General features: G+C 47.2%; 1 long non-coding RNA gene across 2 annotated transcripts; it reads left to right on the top strand.

The window, feature by feature from the left end:
* Nucleotides 1-1739: 1739 nt before the first annotated feature.
* LOC119510906 lies at nucleotides 1740-8850 on the top strand. Of its 2 annotated transcripts, XR_005212064.1 has the most exons (4): nucleotides 1740-2045; nucleotides 2424-2572; nucleotides 3251-3396; nucleotides 8825-8850. It is a non-coding gene; the product is annotated as an uncharacterized LOC119510906 (long non-coding RNA). The 2 variants fall into 2 exon arrangements; XR_005212063.1 differs by lacking the exon at nucleotides 2424-2572.
* The last annotated feature ends 11891 nt before the right edge of the window (nucleotides 8851-20741 follow it).

The raw sequence follows: 20741 nt of genomic DNA on the forward strand, positions 1-20741 counted from the left end.
GCATAGTGTGTCTTGCTTTTTTCTCTTTGTTGAGGAATCATAATGCAATTAATAGGTTTTTTTTGCTATTAAGTCATTTTAATTTGATTGAGCAATTTAATCAAGATTTCACAGTATCCCATAAAGACCAGCATTTTTTCTTCTTTTTTGTTCCCTTTTCTCTTGAACAAGTTTAAGACTCTTTGTTCTAATGTAATTTTTAAGGTCAAGTTTTAAAAATGTATGATTAGACATATTTATTTAGTTCTTGGGTTAGCAGACTGTGTTTATCAATTCAAGCATCAACTTTGACACTTGCCTGCCTCCTTCCTACCCCCCACCCCCACCCCAGTGCTGGTATTTGAGGGTTTGTGTGCACTGGAGTGAACACACCATGCTGTCCCCTTATACCCACCCTGTGCCAGTTTGAGTGTATTGTGTCCCCCAAATGCCATTATCTTTGTAGTCTTGTGTGGGGCAGAAGTTTTGGTGTTGGTTAGATTTGCTTGGAATGTGCCCCACCCAGCTGTGGGCAATGATTCTGATGAGATGTTCTCATGGAGGCGTGGCCCCACCCATTCGGGGTGGGCCTTGATCGGTGGAGCTACATAAATGAGCTGACTGGGGGGAGGAAGAGAGTGCAGCTGGGAGTGATGTTTTGAAGAGAAGCAAGCTTGCTAGAAAGGAACGTCCTGGGAGAAAGCCATTTTGAGGCCGGAGCTTTGGAGCAGATGCCAGCTGCCTTCCTAGCTAGCAGAGGTTTTCCGGACACCACTGGCCGTCCTCCGGTGAAGGTACCCGATTGCTGAGGTGTCACCTTGGATGCTTTGTGGCCTTAAGACTGTAATTGTTTAGTAAAATAAACCCCCGTTTTATAAAAGCCTATCCATCTCTGGTGTTTTGCATTCTCCAGCATTAGCAAACTAAGACACACCCCCTCCCCAGCTGCTTGGTGGCCTCCACCCCCTTTTGGAGCCCAGTCTCTCTGAGCTGGGCGGTCAGTTCTGGTCGACCCCACAGCCCTCCATCCATTCTTCCTTGCCGAGAGCAGCTGTGTTTTAATTCCTGATGCCCAGAGATGGGCTCCTTGGTGGGTGGGGACAGTTCACCCTGCGGGCTGTGGTCATCACCTTCCCTTTCCTGGTGACTTTGGTTTAGGATCGAGGGTGTGACCTGTTTTGCGTCATTATCTGGAAGGGACATGTCCTGATGCACTCCTGAGGCTGTGCTGCTCACCTTTCCAAGGGGGTCTAGGGGTGGCTCTGCTGTCTTTTCCTTGGGAGGACCCCGTGGGGATGGACTAGGAAGGTCATGGCACAGGGCGGAACCCACTGGCAGTCTGTGGGGTGAAATGCTCGGGGCACCTGATGACATTATTGAGCTGCTAAACTGCCCAACACCGGAGCAAACCCAGCCAGAGAGCAGGGTCATGTGACTAGGACATTCTCCCTGTTGTTGAGCCGGTTACCTTGGGTTTTCTGTTACAGCTGAAAGCATTTTGGCTGGCAGAGGGGGTTGTGACTGAATGGAGTTCATTCCACAGCCTCTTCCTTGGAAGCTTTTTCCTGTGTGCTGGGCTCAGTGGAGGATGCAAGCTAAAGAGACTGAGGGTAATGGGTGGTCTTAGCCCTGGGGGGCCCCTTCTCCACTGGGGGTGACCTCCTAAGAGGGATGATAGAGAGGGCATTGGGCAGATGGTGGAAGGAGAGTAAGGTCTGGTGCAAAAACAAATTGTGCAAGAACCCCAGCAGTCACCTGACCCCAAGAGGACCCTTTATGAAGAAACCACAAAGAAGATTCTGGAAGCACTGATGACCTCTCTATCACCATTAAAGCCCATTTATGGAGCTCCATGGGGGAGGGAGAAGTCTGGCTGAGGCCGGTGTGTTCCTTTGACTTCTAAGAGCTCAGAGAAAAGACTGCCCAGAATCAGGGGCCAGAGACTCTGAAATAGAAACTGGCTCAAAAGCGGCGAAGTTCCCAGACCTCTAGTTCTAACCCTGCAGTAACAGATGGGCCCAGAGGAAAGGAGAAGATGTATTTCCTGGATGTTCCACTTCTAACAGGTGTGTGCAAAGCCTGAGAGAGGGGCAGAGATCTGTGGGTAAGGGGTCCAGGAACCTGCAGAAGAGTGAGGGAAAGTGTCCCGGATGACAGAAAGGGAGTCAGGTTACCGTAGGGCAGTGGAGTGTGCAATGGACATTGCTTGTGAAAACGGTGCGATGCAGGTGTTAGAGAAAGTAAAACTTCCTTTTCTATTGTGTCCCGTGGAATCCAAACTCACACTAATGGTGGAAGTTACAAGGAGAAGTTTCATCAAAGTAAGCAAAGATGTTCTGACAATTGGTCGCCTGAAAAGAGGATGGGCTGTTCTGGAAGTAAGGATCCCCCGGGAGCCTGTATGGATTCTGGGTGGGGATGAGGACACAGTGGGTTGTTCCCAGGAACTGACTGGATGCCTTGGCCATGGGAGTCTGTGAATCTAGATGCCTGAGTTTCCTGAAAGAATCCAGACAGAAGCCCTGAGACATGCCAGGCATGTTGCTTCTAGAACATGTCTCTCGCCAGGCTCCTGGGCTCCAAAGGGGCCAAGGTGGGTTTTCTTCTTTGCTTGGTTGCTCTTCTGACCACCTGCCTGTGTTCCCTGGATGTGCAGCTCAGGCAGGGAAGCAGTGTGGGGCGGGAATGGATCAGAGCGGAGACCTGGAGCCCTCCTTACCTCGTCTCCATCCTAATTGTCTCTTCTGTAAGATGGGTGTGTAAGGCACCTCACTGTTTCAGCATGGAGTTAGAAATACTGCCTCAGAAGCACCTTGTATGGCTCTGAGTCCAGGAAGTGAGAGCAAACACTATAGGGGCACAAAGACAATTGACAATTGACAACCCTGCGGCTGAGGGATCCACATACTGGACCAACATCCCAAATGTGACACACAGCCCAGGCCCGACCTCATGGGGAGCCACGGGCCATGGGAGCAGCTGCTCTTTGTAATGACAGTGCCCATTTGGGGCTTTTATCTACTATAATATTTCATTTTGCTCTACACTAACCAAAGCTTCTGTGTGTTGGGGCCATAGAAAGGCAGGCTGACTCAGCAGACTTGACAATAATCTCCAGGCAATAAAACGTCCTGTCTCCAGGGCTTGTGCAAAATGGTGATGATGTCAGTGATTATTATAGTGGCTGGTGCTTCCCAAATATGAACTGCATTCCAGGCTGGGTACTAGGTGCTACAAAAATAATCATATTCTTCCTCTTCTCATTTTACAGAGGAGGAAGCCGAGTCATGGGTTGTGAAGTACAATTGCTGAAGAATGGACAGAAGAGCAGTGAGAAGGCCATGATCCCAGCCAGGGATCCCAGCCTCTTGGCTGCCATCCCAGTCACCCAGCGGCAACCACTGAAGAGGGCTGTGGGTGGGTACTGATTGCCTTGGCCACTCCTAGACCTGGGGGGCCCTGGTGGTCTAAACTTAGGCTCCCCAACTGCCTTCTTCTGATGGTGGTTGATGGGAATGGTGCCCCCAATAGCTAGGCTTCCCCCTACCATTGCCTACAGCTTCTCTCCTCTGCTAAAAGTGGATGCTTCCCAGACATACTTGGCCCTAAGGGAGGGCCATAAATTGTGCAGCATTAAGAGCAGCACAAAAATTCCAGATACCCAGAGTGTCTCTGGGGAGCTCAAAAAGTCAGGAAAAGATGATATGTGGGTATATGCTAATCTTCAGTCCTGTGGGGTGAGGCAGCTTTTTCAAAGTAGTGGAAGGTCATAGGCATAATTCAAAGCAAGTGCCTGCCCCTGAAGACAAGTCCCTGAGCTGTTCCAAGCCTTTGGCCTCTTTGAGCTCCATTGCTCCCCTCATATCAGTGGAGAAAAAAATGGAGACCCTCAGATCTGAACCCTTCATCTCCCCTAACTACATCCTCACCCTCACCTGTCCTTTCCTTCTGTTAGAGAAAAAAGCATTAAACCTCCTATTTGTGCTTTCCATCTCTGTCCTTTTATATCTTCTGAGATTTGAATCATCAGTTACAGTCTCTGTCCTGTTTCTTCAAGCTTTCCCCTCTGTCTTCTTTCCCTATGTCTACAACCAAGATCAAAGTCTTGTCCATCACTGCTTTCCCCTGCAAACCTCATGCTGATCTCTCTCCAGCCCTTCACAGCTGAGACTTTTCAAAGTGGCCCACACTTACCAGTCCCTTCCACTATTTCTACACTTCTGTTCACTCTTCCATGCCCTAAAACATGGCTTCTACCTGCTTCTGCCTCCCTGCAACCAGGGTGGCCTGGTGGCTGCTCACCAGATCCTGGGCTCATCCACTGCTGAGCTCTTTCAGCTCAACCTCTTGGACTTGGTAGCTTTTGAAACTGTTAACCACCCTTCCTTCTTGAAAGTCTCCCTTATGACATTGTCCTCTGTAATCATCCTACGTGCATTAGGGCTTGAGTTCTTTCCCTTTTTCTGTGTGCTCTTTCCTGAGTCTTCCTTCTTTGCTCTTTCCCTGTTAGTGATGTCAGGCAGGCAGCCTGGGAAATGGCTCCAGGGATCCCTGCCTCCCTGTGCTCACATCCTGGGGTAATTTCCTTCCACAGTATTACCAATCTTGGTCTGTGTGACCAGTAGAATACTTCTGCAGTGGTAGTGTGTCAATTCCAGTAGTAGGTTAGAAAAGACACCATCTTGGTCTCTTTCTTCTCTTGGATGACTCTTTCAGGGGGAAGCTGGCTGCTGTGTTGTGAGCAGCTCTGTGGAGAGGCCCAGAGCCCTCCTGCCTACCTCCACACACGTGAGCTTAAAGCAGATCTTCCAGCCCATGACAAGCCTTTGAATGACTGTGGCCCTGGCTGGGAGCTTGACTTCAACCTCATGACAAACCCTGGACCAGAATCACCCAACTAAACTGTTCCCTGATACATGACTCTCGAAGGCTGTGTGTTGTGATAAAATTTATTGTTTTAAGGTAATTTGTTATGCAGTGATCATTAACTAATACATTATTCTTAACCTTTTTTCTCTTGACCACCCTTCACTCTCTCTGGTTATTCTCCTCTAATTCCGTGGTTGAGTAACAGCAGAGTGAGGATAACACCCAGCAGGGTGTCTGCCTCCAGCCCCTTTTCCTTAGCTACAGAGGTAGATCTCCACCTGCCAAGTGGTCACCTCTGCCTCAAACCCAGTGAATCCCAAATTGAACTTATCTTTTCCACTTTAATTATTTTCCTTAATCTGAGTTTTACATGTTGGCTACCAGCCTCATCATTGCCCTAGTAACCAAAGCTAGAAACATCAAAATTGGTTCTGACAACTCCTCTTGCTCTCTCCCTAGTCCTGCCCCTTCTATATTGTAATTGCTCCTCACCCACCTCCTCACATCCGCTGCCTGCCTCCTGAGTTCAGTCCTTTGCTGTTTCTTGCACAGATCACTGCCACAGTCTCCCAACAGGCCTTCCAGCATCCAGTTTCATCTCTCTTCCCTCAACCTCCATCCTGCTGCCTGAGTTGTGTTTTGGAATCACACATCTTCACATGTTACAGCCCTGCCAAATACTTTTGAAGATTTTCCATTGCCTAAAGAATGAAGTCTGAGTTCCGTAGTTCAGAAAGCCTGGCTCTCCGCAAGCTGCCCCACATCTCCTCTCCAGCCTCATCGTAAGCCCAGACCCTCTTTTCTCCTTCTCCTCATGCCCTGGGGACAGTCTCAGCCCCAGCCCTTCCAGGCTGCCTTTGCTCATGATATTCTCTGTCATGTCGTGTCTCCTTCTTTTTCTTCCCCTACTTCCCCTCCTCTTCTTCCCCCTCCTTCAATATTCTCCCCATCTTCATCACTCATTATTCAAAGTCCATTTGGTATCACCTCCTTGATGAATTCTTTTTGATCTCCCCTGCCAGAGCTCCCACTCTCTGCTCTCCCCTGGCACAAACACCTTGTATCCAAGTTGCCTGAGTTAGTGCTGGCTTCTCCCACCAGGTCGTGGGACTTTTGGACTCAGGGACAGTGGATGCTTTGATGAAGGAGGAGACTTGCCCAAGGGTGCTCTTTATTCATAGTTTAGTCCCTTAGGATCTGTTTAGCCAAAGAACAGGAAATAGGCAAACCCATAAACCTAACCGGGTAATGGTTCAACAGACACATGTTTGGGGATAGACATGGTTGCCCCACACTCTTCCCTCCTGCTCTGAATTGGATGCATTCAGCTTTCCCTCCCTCAGGGCATACGGAGGGTCAGGTGCAGTGTTTGTGCTCCCAGAAAGAGGAGGCGGGTTGTGTTATTGTTCAGGGTAATGTCAACAGTTGCTCCAAGAGCTCTTTGGGTCACATGGAGTCAGAGTTGCTGGGTGTCCACTGGGCACTGGTCTGGGCTGGCCCAGGTGAGAGCCCGACTCCTGAGAGGGGAGGGGAGGGGTGCATGAGCAAGCCAGGCTTGCTCTTCCTGCAGCTCAGATAAGGACCTTCCCAGCTGTGATTTTTGCCCCCTGGTTCCGGCAGAGGGGAGATTGCAGTGGTCTTGACACAGGTTCCCTGGCGGCAAATTCCAACTCTGATGTTAATGGTCATGTGAGCCGGGACATGTCACACCTTTTGGCTACAGGTTTTCCTTCATTTATATGCATTTTCCTGAATTTATAATGAGGCAGTTGGACCTTTTTGATCCTTCTGAGTCACTGAAGCTGGGGTCTTTAGTACCCTGAACTCCAATTCAATTAAGCCTCCTTGAAAGAGAATACAGTTGACAGTGAAGGGTCACCACGGTGGACAGAGGCTGGTGCAGGGTCCACCTGCTTGGCTGCACGAGCCTTATCTCAACATCCATCAGATGCCCCTTACTGGCTGCAGGTCCCAGGGTCTCCATCTCCTGGGAGAAGCTGCTGTAACACAGATTTACTGTACACAGCTGGGGTGGTTTTAAAAATTCCCTGGGCCTTGCCCTCTGGATGGGTGCAGATTTTTAGAAATTGGTCTCTGACATCAGTCTTCCCCAGGGACACTGTGAGACTAAATACCTGCCCAAGTTTGTAGCATTTGGGAGGTTAAATCTCCCACTTTCCCAGGAGTGGATTCCAACATGTGAAGGAAGCACCATTTTAGTCCAAGGAGGTGAGGCACTGTGGACAGCTTCTCTTCTCATTGTTATAAGGAAGGGGTTTCCTCACTCATCACAGCCTCAGGTGGGCAGGAGTCTGCATGCTTCATGGAGGCCTCACTATGCACCCCCATAAAGGCACCAGACTGTAAGGGCTACTGTGATGTTAAGAGGAGAAGCTACAATTTCCCATTTCATCTCAGCATTTTTCATGTTTGTGTCTAAGAATACTTGAGATTTTAATTTAAATTAATTCTCAGACGATGTCTAAGGCTCTGTTGGGAAGGAGTATAGAATGAGAATCCCTTCAGAAAATCGTGTTAAGAGACCATTCAACCAGTCAACTTCACTTGTAACTTCCTAAGTGTTAAAATCATGTTTTATTCATTTGCCTCTCTTCATTCACACTGTCACCCAACTGCTAATCCACATACCGAAAGTATACTTCTTCTTATGTAACTGGGGTAAAAACCAGTTTAATTTTGAAAACACAGGGACTTCCAGATGAAAGTGGCTTTTTAGCAATAAGCTAAAAGGGAGTGTGAGGATGTAAAACATACTCACCCCAAGGACAAATGATAAGGGCAGATAAGGGATTTTATGTGAAGTAGGATGAGAGGGTGCAACTGATTTTGCAGAACACAGAAAGCTTTGAGCTACTTGCTGGTAGAGGGCCATTCCCTTGAGCAGTGAGGGCTTCACCCCACAAGCCCCGAGGGGCTCAGTGTCCAGTCCTCACAAACCACAGAGGCAGAGCTCAGGCTTGGGGCTAAACATGGAGGCAGTAGTTAAAATGTCTGTATGTAAAGCCCTGGACCCTCAGGCCCTTCCCCTGCCCCACACAATCTGGGGAACAGAAGTTTATTCTCCAGAAGAACCAAGTGGTGATGCTGCAGGCTTTGGAAGGCTCAGTGGAGGAGAAAATGGGTATTAAACCAGACTCATTCTGAGCAGTGGGGTCCTCAGCCCCTTCCCCTGCTCTGTCTCCAGAATGTCAGCAGGCAGACATATATCCCCAGGCAGGGAGTGGGAACAGGCTCAGGAAACACCCAGATACTAACTTTTGGGGGACAAAAAAGTTGGATCACCCTATGACAAGACCCACAGGTCCCTGAAATTCCCATCAACAGGCACACACACAGTTTATCAGCTTTTAGTGCCTCATCCTGGGTAGGAGGACAGCCAAGGGTCACCAGATATTTGAGGAAGGCCTCCAACATGGAGAAGAGAATCCAAAACAAACAGAAAAAGGGTCTCTGCGAGGAAATGTAGATAATATAGCGAACATAAAACTTAAAAGTAACAAAGCTTATAAAGAACTTGAGAGATTTATGAGATAGTATATCTGTAAAACAAAGGCAGAATGCAGTGAAAAAATAATCAGAGCACAAGAAAATAAAAAATTAAAAATAAGAAAAAAAATTTAAAAATGCAAACCAAAATAAATAAATAAACAAATAAATAAATAAATAACCCAAATTAAAACAAGGCAAACAAACAAACAAAAAAAGCCCACAACAGAAGGTTTGGAAGGTAGAGTCAAGTAGATTAAAAAGGTGAAGAAAGGGAAATAAAAGAGGAAGGTTAATTCAAACTAGAAGATTAATTCACAAGGTTCATCTATTGACCTAGAGGATTCCAGAAAGAGAGAACAGAGAAAACCGAGGGGATAAAAGTACTGAAGACTGTGGTAGGTTGAATATGGATCCTAGGGGAATAAAAAACAAGAAACATGTTCTTAGTCTTAATCTATTCCTGCAGGTGAACCCATTGTAAGCAAGACCTTTTGAAGATGTTATTTTTAGTTAAGGTGTGGTCAGCTGAATCGGTATGGGTCTTAATTCTATTACTGGAGGCTTTATGAAGAGGAGCCGGAAGCTGAAAGTCAACAGAATCCTGAAGAGAAAGAAGAGGACACCTTCACATGTTGGGAAAGCCAAGGAACTCAGGGATTACCAGCCAAGTAGAACTGACCCTGAGAAGGAAGCAAGCCTTCCAGCCTCCAAAACTATGAGCCAGTCATCTCCTGTTGTTTGAGCCAACCGTTGTGTGGTATTTGTCACAGCAGCCGGGAAAACTAAAACAAAGACGCAATACAAGAAAATTTCCCAGAACCAAAGAAAGTGCTTCTCCAGAATTTTATGTGTTTTAGGAAGATGGGTGGTGGGGTAGTGATGGGGAAATCAATTTGAAAGTTATCATCTTTTTGTATATGTTATATTTCACAATAAGGAAATAACTGAAACTATGCTACTGTAACAACGTTTTTGGAAATGTCCTATATAACTACTTGTTAAATCCTACTTTGAAAGATATTATCTTTTTGCATATACAGTATGTTATATTTCACAATAAGGAAATAACTGAAACTGTGAAACTGTAACCCATAACATCCTTTGAAATTTTCTTTCTAATTACTTATTAAATTGCACTTGGAAAGTTATCACATCTAGGTATATATTTTATATTCTACAATTAAAAAGTGACGGAAAACTAATGTCTACAGTTGATTAGTCAAAAACTGCAGTATGAATATATTCATTAAAAATATGAAGGTATCCAAAAGAAATTTCCAGAGGAGTTGACAACGTTTATCTTTGGGGCGAGAAACTAGGAAGAGGAATGGATGGAACAGGGGAAAGCTTTTTGTTGTTGTTGTTGTAAGACTTTTAGTGTTTCTTGACATTTAAAACCCTTTCCATGTATTATTTTGACAAAATAGAAGGAGGAAATATGGTTAAAGATTAAGAAAATGCCCCCCAATCCAGATAGTAATATCTTACAGCATATTCTTCTAAATATATTTTTATGCATATATAGAAAAAACATATTTTCTTACCACAACAGGTTTTTAATCTGCATGTTGAAAAAAAATTTATTTTTAACTTAAAAAATATCCATCATGCCTGGAACCATCCACCTAATCAACAAAAATATATAATGTTTATATACAAAAGATGAATTGCTGGGTACTGCAGAAGAGAACAAAGAACATAATGCTGCATGAATCAAAAGCTGTGAAAGAGAAACCACCTGGTTGAGCTGATCCAGGAAGGCTTCTTGGAGGAAGCGGTTTCTGGGAAACACTCCAAGCCACAAATGTGGAGACCTTGGTGATGGAGAGGACCAATTTAGCATGGGACCATGGCAACCCCATGCCATCCGCATAACTGAATCCTGCTGGAAGGGTGGGTCCTTAGTAGCCAAGCTATAGTCTATGTAGAGGCCAAGGACCAGGGAACTCCCTGCTGGTTGCAGCAAGCTCTGTCCTTAGCTCCACCTTCATGATGATTCTGAGCCTTGTTCCTGAAGGTTCACCATGTGCCTCACCACACTAGCCCCAATTCTTCTTTCCTTGATGGGGGCATTCCACCAATCCTAACACTATGTGCTATGCAACCAACTAAACTGCCTTGACGATGGTGAGATCCCCATCACTGGAGGTTTCTAAGGAGAGGCTGGGCGGCATCTTTCAGAGCTTCCATAGGGGGCATCTGTTCTGGGGGAGTGGGTGTGCTTCACAACCTTCTCCTTGGAAATGATCCCCTCACTCTGACTACCTCCTCTACGGGCTCCTTACCTGCATGTTCTTAACTTTAGAAGTCAGTGTCTTAGTACTGCCTTAGCTGCTCTCACAAATACCACACAATAGGTTGGTTTAAACAACTGGACTTAATTTTATTGCTTCATGGTTTTGGAGTCTAGAAGGCTTGCTTCCTGGGGATGTTGGTAGCTTTCTGTCTGGCCAGCGACTCTTGGGATTCTTGGCTTTTCCATCACATGGCAATGCACATGATGATGTCCTCTCCTTTCTCTTCTGGGTTCCTGCTAACTTCTGGTTTCTGGTTGCTCCCCATGGCTTTCTCTTCCTACATCTGAATGTCTTCTGCTCATAAAGGACTCCAGTAGTCTGGGTTAATACCCACCCTTAACTAAAAATAACAGCTTCAAGAGATCCAATTAAACTGGGTTCACACCCACAGGAATGCAGATTAAGGTAAGAAAGTGCCTAAATTGGGGCACCTAATCCAATCTACCACAGTCTCTTGCTTTTCCTGTTTCCTTTTCCTGTGATGTGTTCCCTGCCCTGCTCCTTCCATCTACAGTTTCTGCCTGTTGACTTCCAACCTGTTTTAACTGGTCCAGCGGAATTGCCAAATGCTCCAGGAAGCTTCTCAGGATCTCTGTAGCCCATAACGCTGGCTCCTTTCTCTGAACTTCTGAACTCTATATCTGAAGCCGCATTCAGGCTCTGAATGAGCAATTGCCCTGGGTGGGTGTTCCTGACATGTGTGCACATCTTTTCCTCCTGGAGTGTACTACCCTGGAGGACAGGGCCTGGACTTTGTTTCTGTCCCTCTGCATGTCCCAGTATGCCATGCTGGTGATGTAGCTCTGGGTTATAGTAGATGTCATCTGGCCTGGATAGCCTTCATTTGCTGCCCATCTTGACCCCCAATCCCAGATTCACTCATCACCCTTCCCTACCCTGGGAAGCTGATTCCATGGATTGCATCTGCTAGACTTCCTTGTCTCTGGAAGGCACAACAAGAGACTGGAGGGTGGAGACTGAGAGACAGAGGCTGGAGCATTTCTTCCTTCTCCATCCCTTCTTTGCCACAGTCTTGGCAGTGGGTGGGCAACTCTGAAGTTAAAAGTTCCTGTTGCATGGTGGACCCCTTCCATTTGCCCTGTGAGGCTGAGGAGGGTGACAGCTTCTTGCTCTTAAGGTCCCTGAAGACTCATCATCTCTGATGGGTTTTCTGAATCTTGTTCATACTTTTGTAAATACTCCCTTCATTCAGTTCTCTTAAGTACAACTCGATTGACTGTGCCCTCCATTTTCTGAAGAGCAACTGACTGATACACATCCAAAGACTAAGTCTCATGCTAACTAAGGGATTTGCTCAAGGTCTTACCACAAGGTAAATGGTGAAGACACAATTTGTACTCAGGTGTCTTTGGATATAAATTGGGGACAATATTGCTTTCAACTTTTGGTTATTTAAAATGCAAGGACACATACCAAGAAACTTGTGAAATATGATCAATCAACAAATATTTACTGGGTGCCTGTTTTGTATCTGTCATTGTTCTAACTATGGATGACATAACAGAGAACAAATAGACAAATCCATGCCCTCAAAGGAACTCATTCTAGAACAAAGAAAGAGAATAACATGCCAATTATTTTAGTTTCCTGGCTGCTAAACCAAATACCATACAATGGGCTTGGTTAACAATAGGGATTTATTGGCTCCTGGATTCAGAGGCCAGAAGGCTTGATTTTTTCTGGAGTCAGCATCTGCTGGCTGGTCTGCAGTCCTTGGGGTCCCTTGGCTTTCCACCACATGGCAATGCACACGGCAGTGTCTTCTCTTTTCTCTTCTCTGTTCTGTAGATTTCTGGCTCTGGGCTGCTCCTTTCTCCCTGTCTGACTTTCTCTTTGCTTAAGAAGGACCCCAGCAATCTGTATTGCTGGGCAATCAAGTCCAACCAGATTGAGTTGGGCCAAACCACAATTGAAGAAATTCTTGAAGAGATCTTACTTACAATGGGTCCACACCCACCAGAATGCAGATCAAGACCAAGAACATGTCCAATTGGGGTGCACAATTTGATCCAACACAACAACCAAGAAGAAAACATTTAATCTTGATCAATGCTTTGGAGAAAATAAACAAGAGTAAAATGCAATAGAAAGTGATTAGGGAGTGGAGGCAGAGGAGGCTTCACAGAATGGCCAAGGAAGGCTCTCTGAAATGGAAGGATCAGAGATCTGCAGCTATGAACTTTTATGCCCCAGAGTGTTTCAACGATAGGAAAAAGCAAAGGCAAGACCTTGATAAGGAAATAAGTTTGGAGAAGAAGGTCAGTGTGGCTGAGCTGAGGAGTTGCCTTAGTTTGCCAGGGCTGCTATGACAAATACCACACACTGGCTTACCGACAGGAATTTATTGTCCTATGGTTCTGGAGGCTAGACATCCAACCTCAAGGTCTTGACAGGCCATGCTTTCTCCCGGAGCCTGTGGCATTCTGGTGCTGGCTTCCTACAGCCATTGGAGTTCCATGGCTTGCATCTCTGCCTCCATCACATGGCTGCCTCTTGTGGCTTTCTCTGATGACATCCAAACTTCATCTCTTTATATGGCTTCCAGTCATGTGAATTAAGGCCCACCCTTTTTCAATTTGGGTGCATCCAAATAGGATCTTAGAAGATCGTATTCACAAATGAGTCTACACCCTGACTCACCTTAACATATTCAAAGATCCTAGTTACAAACAGGTTCACTCCCATAGGACTGGGGATTAGGACCTGAACATATCTTTTGTGAGGGCGTGATTCAGTCCTCAGCAGGAGTGAATGTTTTTGGGAGTGGAGGAAGTAGGAAGGTTCACACCTCATTGAGCCATGGGGGACACAGAAAGGAGGTGATATTTTATGTAAGTTACAACGGGAGGTCATGGAGGGTTTTAAGTAGGGGAAGAGGATATTTATCATCAGGTCTTGTAGAATCAGCACTACTGGAGTTCAGGAACGTGACTAAACAAAGAGGAGTGAACCAATGCACTGATGCACAAACTTGGGTAAGGCATATTCTCTTCTTCCTCAGTAGGACTTGGACAGAATAGTCCACTCTTGGGGTGGAGTCAGCTAAGCATGGATATGGAGGAAGGCCTGCCTCAGGGCTCCAAGCCCCAACTTGAACTCTAAAGTTCCCATTTGGTATATCTGAAGTTCACCACAGGGTTTATGAAGATCTTAAGAGTTTGAGTCACCTAGCAACTGAGTTTAGGTGGTATATTAGCCAGCTAGGGCTGCAAAATGCTGAGTAAAACATCACCCCAAATGCAGTGGATCACAACATAAAGCATTTAGTTTTCTTCCTTGAAGGTGTGTGGATTGGCCTGGGGGGCTCTGCCTTGGGTTGGGTTGCAGGCCCAGGGGGCTTGGCTCCAGGCTGAGGTGAGGTTCAGGTCTGCCCCATATGTCCGATTTTGGAGCAATGGCTACCTGGGCATACCCTTCTCCTGCCATCACAGGAAGGTGAGGGGCAGCCAAGCTGTGCCAGTTCATGTAAAGTGTCTGCCCATGTCATGTCCACCGATGTTCTGTAGACAGATAAGCCACACAGACAAGCCCAGCCTTAGTGGAAGAGAAAATGTGCTCAGGTTCCAAGGCAGGGGGCAGTAACAAACTGATAACAGTATGTCAGTGTTCCACAGATGGGGAATTGGGGGTGGGATTTAGGACATTCAGGAGGATACCTAAGGACCTCTCTGGAGAGGGATTGCTGGAAGCCTTAGCAGTTGGGCACAAAGACAGGATGAGATGAGAGGCAGTATACAGGGGACGCAGAATCACAGAACCATGGAGCTGCATCTGGTCCTCATGGCTTTGTAGACAGGGAACTAATCCTGGGAAAGAGATCTGGAATCTTATCCACAGTGAGAATCAGAGCCAGGACTACACTCCTGGCTGCTTTTTCTGAGTGCTCTTTTTTTCTGGGAAAACTCAGCACTCCTGCCCCCCATCAGCTTTGATGGACTGTGACATCACCTTCATTTTCTACTACAACTAGAAGCCTACAGTGACAAATGTCCACAGCAAATACTCACTTATATGCAGTTTTTTATATTCTCGAGGCCAACAGAAGATGAATCTGAAGACTCCTTGTCCCTCCTTCTCTACTGAGCGCAGGGGGCAACTACCGAGTCAGGGAAGGGGGAGCCAAGGGGAAAGGGGTGAGTGTTGAGGGAGCTCTATGATGCCTGTGGGCCATTCAGCAGGATCTACGAAGGGCCGCCTTCTTGGTACACACTGAGCCTGAGCAGCAGTGGAGCAGAGTGAAGAAACACAGCCACATCTTCAGGCATCTTGGGTTGAGATCCCAGCTGCCTGTTAACATGTGTGCCCTGAGACACATGCTTCTCATTGAACCCAGGTTCTGAGGTCTATAACCAATGGGGCCTTTGTGTTGACAGTCACATACAATACATGCTAGTTCCAGCTATTGTCCTTGCTTCCATCCCCACTGTTTTAGTTTTTACCACTGCTGTAACACATCACCAAAAACTTAGCAGCTTAAAACATTTCTTATCTTACAGTTCTGTAGGTCAGGAGTCCAACATGGTCTCACTGGCTAAGACCATGGAGCCAGGAGAGCTGGGTTCCTTTCTGGAGGCCCTAGGGGAAGATCCACCTGCAGAATTCAGTTCCTTGTGGTTGTAGGATGGAGGTCTCTATTTCCTTGCTGGCTTTTGGCCAAGGACTGTTCCCAGCACCCAGAGGACATCCACATGCCTTGGCTTGTGGCCCCTTTTCCTCCATCTTCAAAGTCAGAAAATGTGGCCAGGTCCTTCTCACACTGAAAATCTCCCTTCTTTCTTTTTCCCAGATGGGAATGGCTCTCCACTGATTAAAATCCAGGATTCTTCCTGTCCTGAGGTCAGCTGATGAGCACCTTCATTACATCTGCAGCCTTAATTCCCTTTCTGCATGTAGTATAACACATTCATGACTCCCAGGTATTACAACATGGACATCTGGGGAGGAAGCTTGTTCTGCCTGCCATGGGCTCCATTCTTCCTCTGCCTTCCAATAAAGATTTGGTGGGAGGCCTAAGCGTGAGAAGTTGGGGTACTTTATTTAGCCAATAGAGGAATGGGTATGAAGCAGTAGTGTTCAGACCAGTGATCCTCAAGGATGGTCTCCAGACCAGCAACTTCAGCATTACCTGGTGTGGTGGTTTGAAGCTGCATGTACCCTCAAAAACATTTCTTAAATCTAATCCATTCCTGTGGGTGGGAACCCAGTGTAAGTAGGACCTTTTGATGAGGCTGTTTCAGTTAAGGTGGGACCCACCTCATACACAATGGGTCTTAGTCCTTTATAAACAAAAGCGAGAGAGAGAGAGAGAGAGATGCATGAAGCTAAAATCAAGGAAACCTGGAAGAGAAGGGAGAGACCAGCAGACACACCTTCATGTGGCAGAGAAGCCAAGGATCACAGGCAGCAGGTCTTTGGGAAGAAAGCATCACCTTGATGATGCCTTAATTTGGAATTTCTTTTATCCTCAAATGGTAGGCTAATACATTCCCATTGTTGAAGCCAACCCATTTCATGGCATTTGCTGGAGCAGCCTAGGAAATGAAAACACTTGGGAACCTGTAAGGAATGCAGCTTCTGGGGCCCCACCCAAGGTCTGCTGAAACAGAAACTCTGGGGGTGGGCTTGACAATTAGAGGGTTAAGGAGCCCCCACGTGGATCCTGCTGAGGGCTGGAGTCTGGGGCCCACTGCCCCAGAAGAACCACACCCCTCCCTGCTTTGGCCCTGGGCTTGCCCCTGAGGGAAACAGCTGGGCCTTCTCTGCACTGTGCTCCCCACTGCCAAGGGCTCTTCTTAGCCTGCTGATGCCTCACAGCCTCTCTGGGGCCCCCCTAGAGGGCTGGGAACTCAATTTCCTCAGAGATCAGGATGCTAATGCGGTGCAAAGCTAACCTGACCCAGAGAATCAACTAGCAGGAACTGAGAAGCCTCTAGCAGTGTCCCCCAGGAAGTTTGGAAAGACCACAGAGCACTCAGCTCAGACAGGCGTGCAGGGAGTTGGGAATGCAGGGGCAAAGTCACAGAGGTGACAGCCTGAGTTCTGCAGATGTCTGCCACAGGGGTCTGTGCATGTGAGGATGCCTTGCAGAGAATCATATCTCCCAGGTCAGAGAGCTTGACCCCTGGGAATTGGGTAATTGGGTCCTTTCCCTTTATGACAACCCCAGACTCATTTTCTCCCTAAGCATCATCTAAGACATTGGTGCTTGCCTTTTTCTGTACCTTAGAATCATCTGGGGTGTTTTAAAAAAATCCTAAATGCCCAGTTTGCACGCCAGACCAATGAAACCAGAATGTCTTGCAGTGGGAGCCAGACATCAGCACTGTTCATAAAGATCCCCAGTTGATTCCAATGAGCAGCCAAGTTTGGGGACCACTGACCTAAGGAAGTGGCTCTCAACTGAGGAAACACATTGGAGTGAACCTGAGGAACTTTAAAAACTCGCCCTGCCCGGGTGACCTCCCGGAAACAAGAAAAACAGAATTTCTGGAGGTGGAGACCTCTGTAAGTGCACAGGTAATTTCAATGTGCAGGCAATCTGGTTTAATGCAGTAGTTCTTGGAACCAACTGGAAACATAAAGGAAAAAAGAAAAGGACAAAAGACAAGGTCAGCACACTGCACTGAAATCAGTGTCTCTGGGGAGCTGGGCCTGGGCACTGGTATTTGTTTAAAGCTCCTGCGTGATTCTAAGGCAGAGCCAGGGAGGGTCCCCTGGCTGCTGGGACCAGCTCTGTCTTGTGCTGACTGTGTGGTTCCCAAGGCCCAGCTCAGCCTCGGGGGGACGGGGCCATCGCTGTGTAACGCCAAGGCCCATGTAGGGTGGTCAGGGAAGGTTCCCTTGCTTCCACTGTCCTCTGCTAAACTGGCCCTTATTTATTACTCCAAGAAGGAAGGCTTGGGCCCTACAAGTGAAACCTGGGAGTCATCCCAGGGTGGGGTTGTGGAGCTCTGAGGTTGAGTTTTGATTTTTTTTTTTTTTAAATAATTGTCCAGTACTCATAATTTGATTGCAAAAATGATTTCCTAGTTTTCCCTTCTCTACAATTCTGCCTGGCAGTTATGTATCACCCACAATGAAAACACAAGGTGAAACCACAGCAAAGCTGGCTGCTCCTTAGAGCTTGCAGGTATGGAAACAACAGCCCTGTGTATTTTCCAGGTGTCAGCCTGGTGAGGGTGTGAGGGGAGGTGATGCAGCAAAGGGGACCCCCAATGTGATGTCTGGAACCCAGGTCTCCAAGGCTTTTTGCTTCCAAACAAGCATCCAGGTCTCCCCACAAACTATCCTTGCTGTAGCTGTCAGTCCCCAGATTCATTCTGTGGCTGTCAACATTCATGTGGCATTTCAGCCACAGGCCCCTGTGTGGGTGCTAAAGCAGGGCTTGTGGCCATCCCGGGCTCAGCTACTTACTAGCTGTGTGACCTCAGGCAAGTTACTTCACACCTCTGAGACTTGGTTGCTTCATCTGTTTTTTTTTTAAACATTTTTTATTGTGAAATATAATATATATACAGAAAAGTGATAACTTTCAAAGTATGATTGAACAAGTAGTTATAGAACAAATTTCAAAGACACTTATGGATTACAGTTCCATCATTTCAGTTATTTCCTTCTACCTCTTCTTCTACCCTAGATACTAAAAACAAAATTAATATAAAGATTCAGTGGTTATAATCCTTTGTTAAATCCTCTCTTGTCTGTTGCTAGTCCTCCCTCTCATTTGATCACTGTCTTAATCTTCAGGGGTATCTGGGCAGTGACCACCCTAACTTGCCTGGGTGTTGACATTATGGTGAAGGGGTTGCATCTGGTTGATGTTCTTGAAGAGGCTGTAGCCTCTGGGTTTTGGGACATATCTGGCAGAGGGACCCTGAGATTACTTGTGTTCAGATCCACAGGCTTCCTTGAAGACAGATGGTTCTGGATCAAATCACCTTGTGGGTGGGGGTGGGGTTATGGCAAAGTGAAAAAAAGCCACAATTCTTCACCCCTTGTATCCATGCTGTGCTGTGTGACTTTGCAGCTTCTCCCATTAGGAGGTGAGTGTTCCTTCCCTTCCCCTTGAATCTTGGCTGGCTTGGAGTCTTGCTTTGGACAATAGATGGAAGTAAGGGGGGCTCAATATCTTGCATTCTCTCTCTCTCCCCCTCTTTCTCTCTCTGATCCCCATCTAGCTGCCCTGTGAAGTGGTCCTACCCATCCTGCTGGAGGATGGAGACCAGTTGACCTGATTCGAGCAGTCCCAGCTGAGGCCACCTGTCAGTCTGCCAGGGTTGCTATGACAAATCCCACACAAGGGGTTGGCTGTAACCACAGAGATTTACTGTCTCATGGCTTTGGAGGCTGGAAATCCAAAATCAACTCACCAGGCCATGCTTTCTCACAGGGTCTGTGATGTTCTGGTGCTGGCTTGGGGTTACTTGGTTTGCATCTCTGCCTCCTTCAAATGGTGATTAGTCTCTGGCTTCTTCTGACTTCTGGCTCCACTGGTTTCTGCGGACTGCACCCTGATTTCCTTCACTTATAGGGTCTCCAGTCATGTGGATTCAGGCCCACTCTGACTCAGTTTGGCCTCATCTAAGTGGGATCTTTGAAGATCTATTCACAAACGAGTCCCCACCTTAACTAATAATAACATCTTCAGAGGTGCTATTGATGATTGGGTTCACACCCACAGAACATGGATGAAGCCTTGTGCATCTCTTTCATGGGGGACGTGCTTCACTCCCAGCCCCAACCCAGACTGATCAGGCCCCAGCTGACCCAGCAGCAAATGCGTGAGAAGGACCGTGCAGCAACCTAGCTGAAACTGCCAACACGCTCAATTGTGAGATAAGTGGCTGAGTTCTCAGTCACTAAGTTTTAGGATGTTTCTTACTAGGCCACAGCTGACATAGAATCTCTCACCCCTTAGGCCCTGTTTTAGGAGTGAGACACAGGTGCTGACACTTATGGAACAAAATCCATCCCCATCCCCAGACTCTCTCCTCACAGGTTCCCAATTCCCTCTCAGTCTCAGCCTTCTTTAGTAAATGAAAGTCCGTGAGAAAATTCTTTCTTCTGGGTGCCAGGCAGCTTTTGCCATTGTCCCTGGAACATGAAAGAAACCTGGGGCCACCTGCCCAGGAAGGAGCTCAGGGGTCAGAATGCACAGAGGGGACCCCATTTTGGGATGAAGAGGCAGATGCTGCTCCCATTCTTTCCAGCTGCAAAGTCAGTAAAACAAAGTCGCCTCTCCACAGCAGGGCAGGAACCGCACCTGCCAGTGCACAGGAAGTGAGGATGGGATAATGGCTGTGGGGAGCTCAGCACAGTGCTGGGCACGGTCACTTCTCAGTGGTGGTGGGAGGGGCTGCAGCTGCTATCACTGGTGCTCTGTGCACTCTGTCCATGCTCTGTCCACACTCTGTCCACACTCCACCTGGGGCCCACCCTGTGTTCAGCTGCAGACACAAGCAAGATGTGAGCTGGGAACAGGGGCTGCTGCTCCCCCCAGGTGAAGGGGGGGCCCCACATCCTCCAGGTACAGGGCAGCTGCCTTTCCCAGTACCTGCCTAAGTGGCCAGCACTTGTGCTCAAGGGGTTTATCCCTCTGTGCCGGTTTGAATGTATTGTGTCCCCCAAATGCCATTATCTTTGTGGTCTTGTGGGACAGACTTTTGGTGCTGATTAGATTTGCTTGGAATGTGCCCCACCCAGCTGTGTGTGGTGACTCCGGTGGGATACTCCCATGGAGGCATGGCCCTGCCCATTCAGGGTGGGCCTTGATCACGGGAGTCATATAAACATGCTGACTCAAAGAGACTGAACAGAGTGCAGCTGTGAGTGACGTTTTGAAGAGGAGCAAGCTTGCTAGAGAGGAACGTCCTGGGAGAAAGCCATTTTGAAACCAGAACTTTGGAGCAGACGCCAGCCACGTGCCTTCCCAGCTAACAGAAGTTTTCCAGACGCCATTGGCCATCCTCCGGTGAAGGTACCCGATTGCTGATGTGTTACCTTGGACGTTTTGTGGCCTTAAGATTGTAACTGTGTAGTGAAATAAACCCCCGTTTTATAAAAGTC

This window comes from Choloepus didactylus, chromosome 15 (genome assembly GCF_015220235.1).
Source record: "Choloepus didactylus isolate mChoDid1 chromosome 15, mChoDid1.pri, whole genome shotgun sequence".
In the NCBI taxonomy this organism is placed as follows: Eukaryota; Metazoa; Chordata; class Mammalia; order Pilosa; family Megalonychidae; genus Choloepus; species Choloepus didactylus.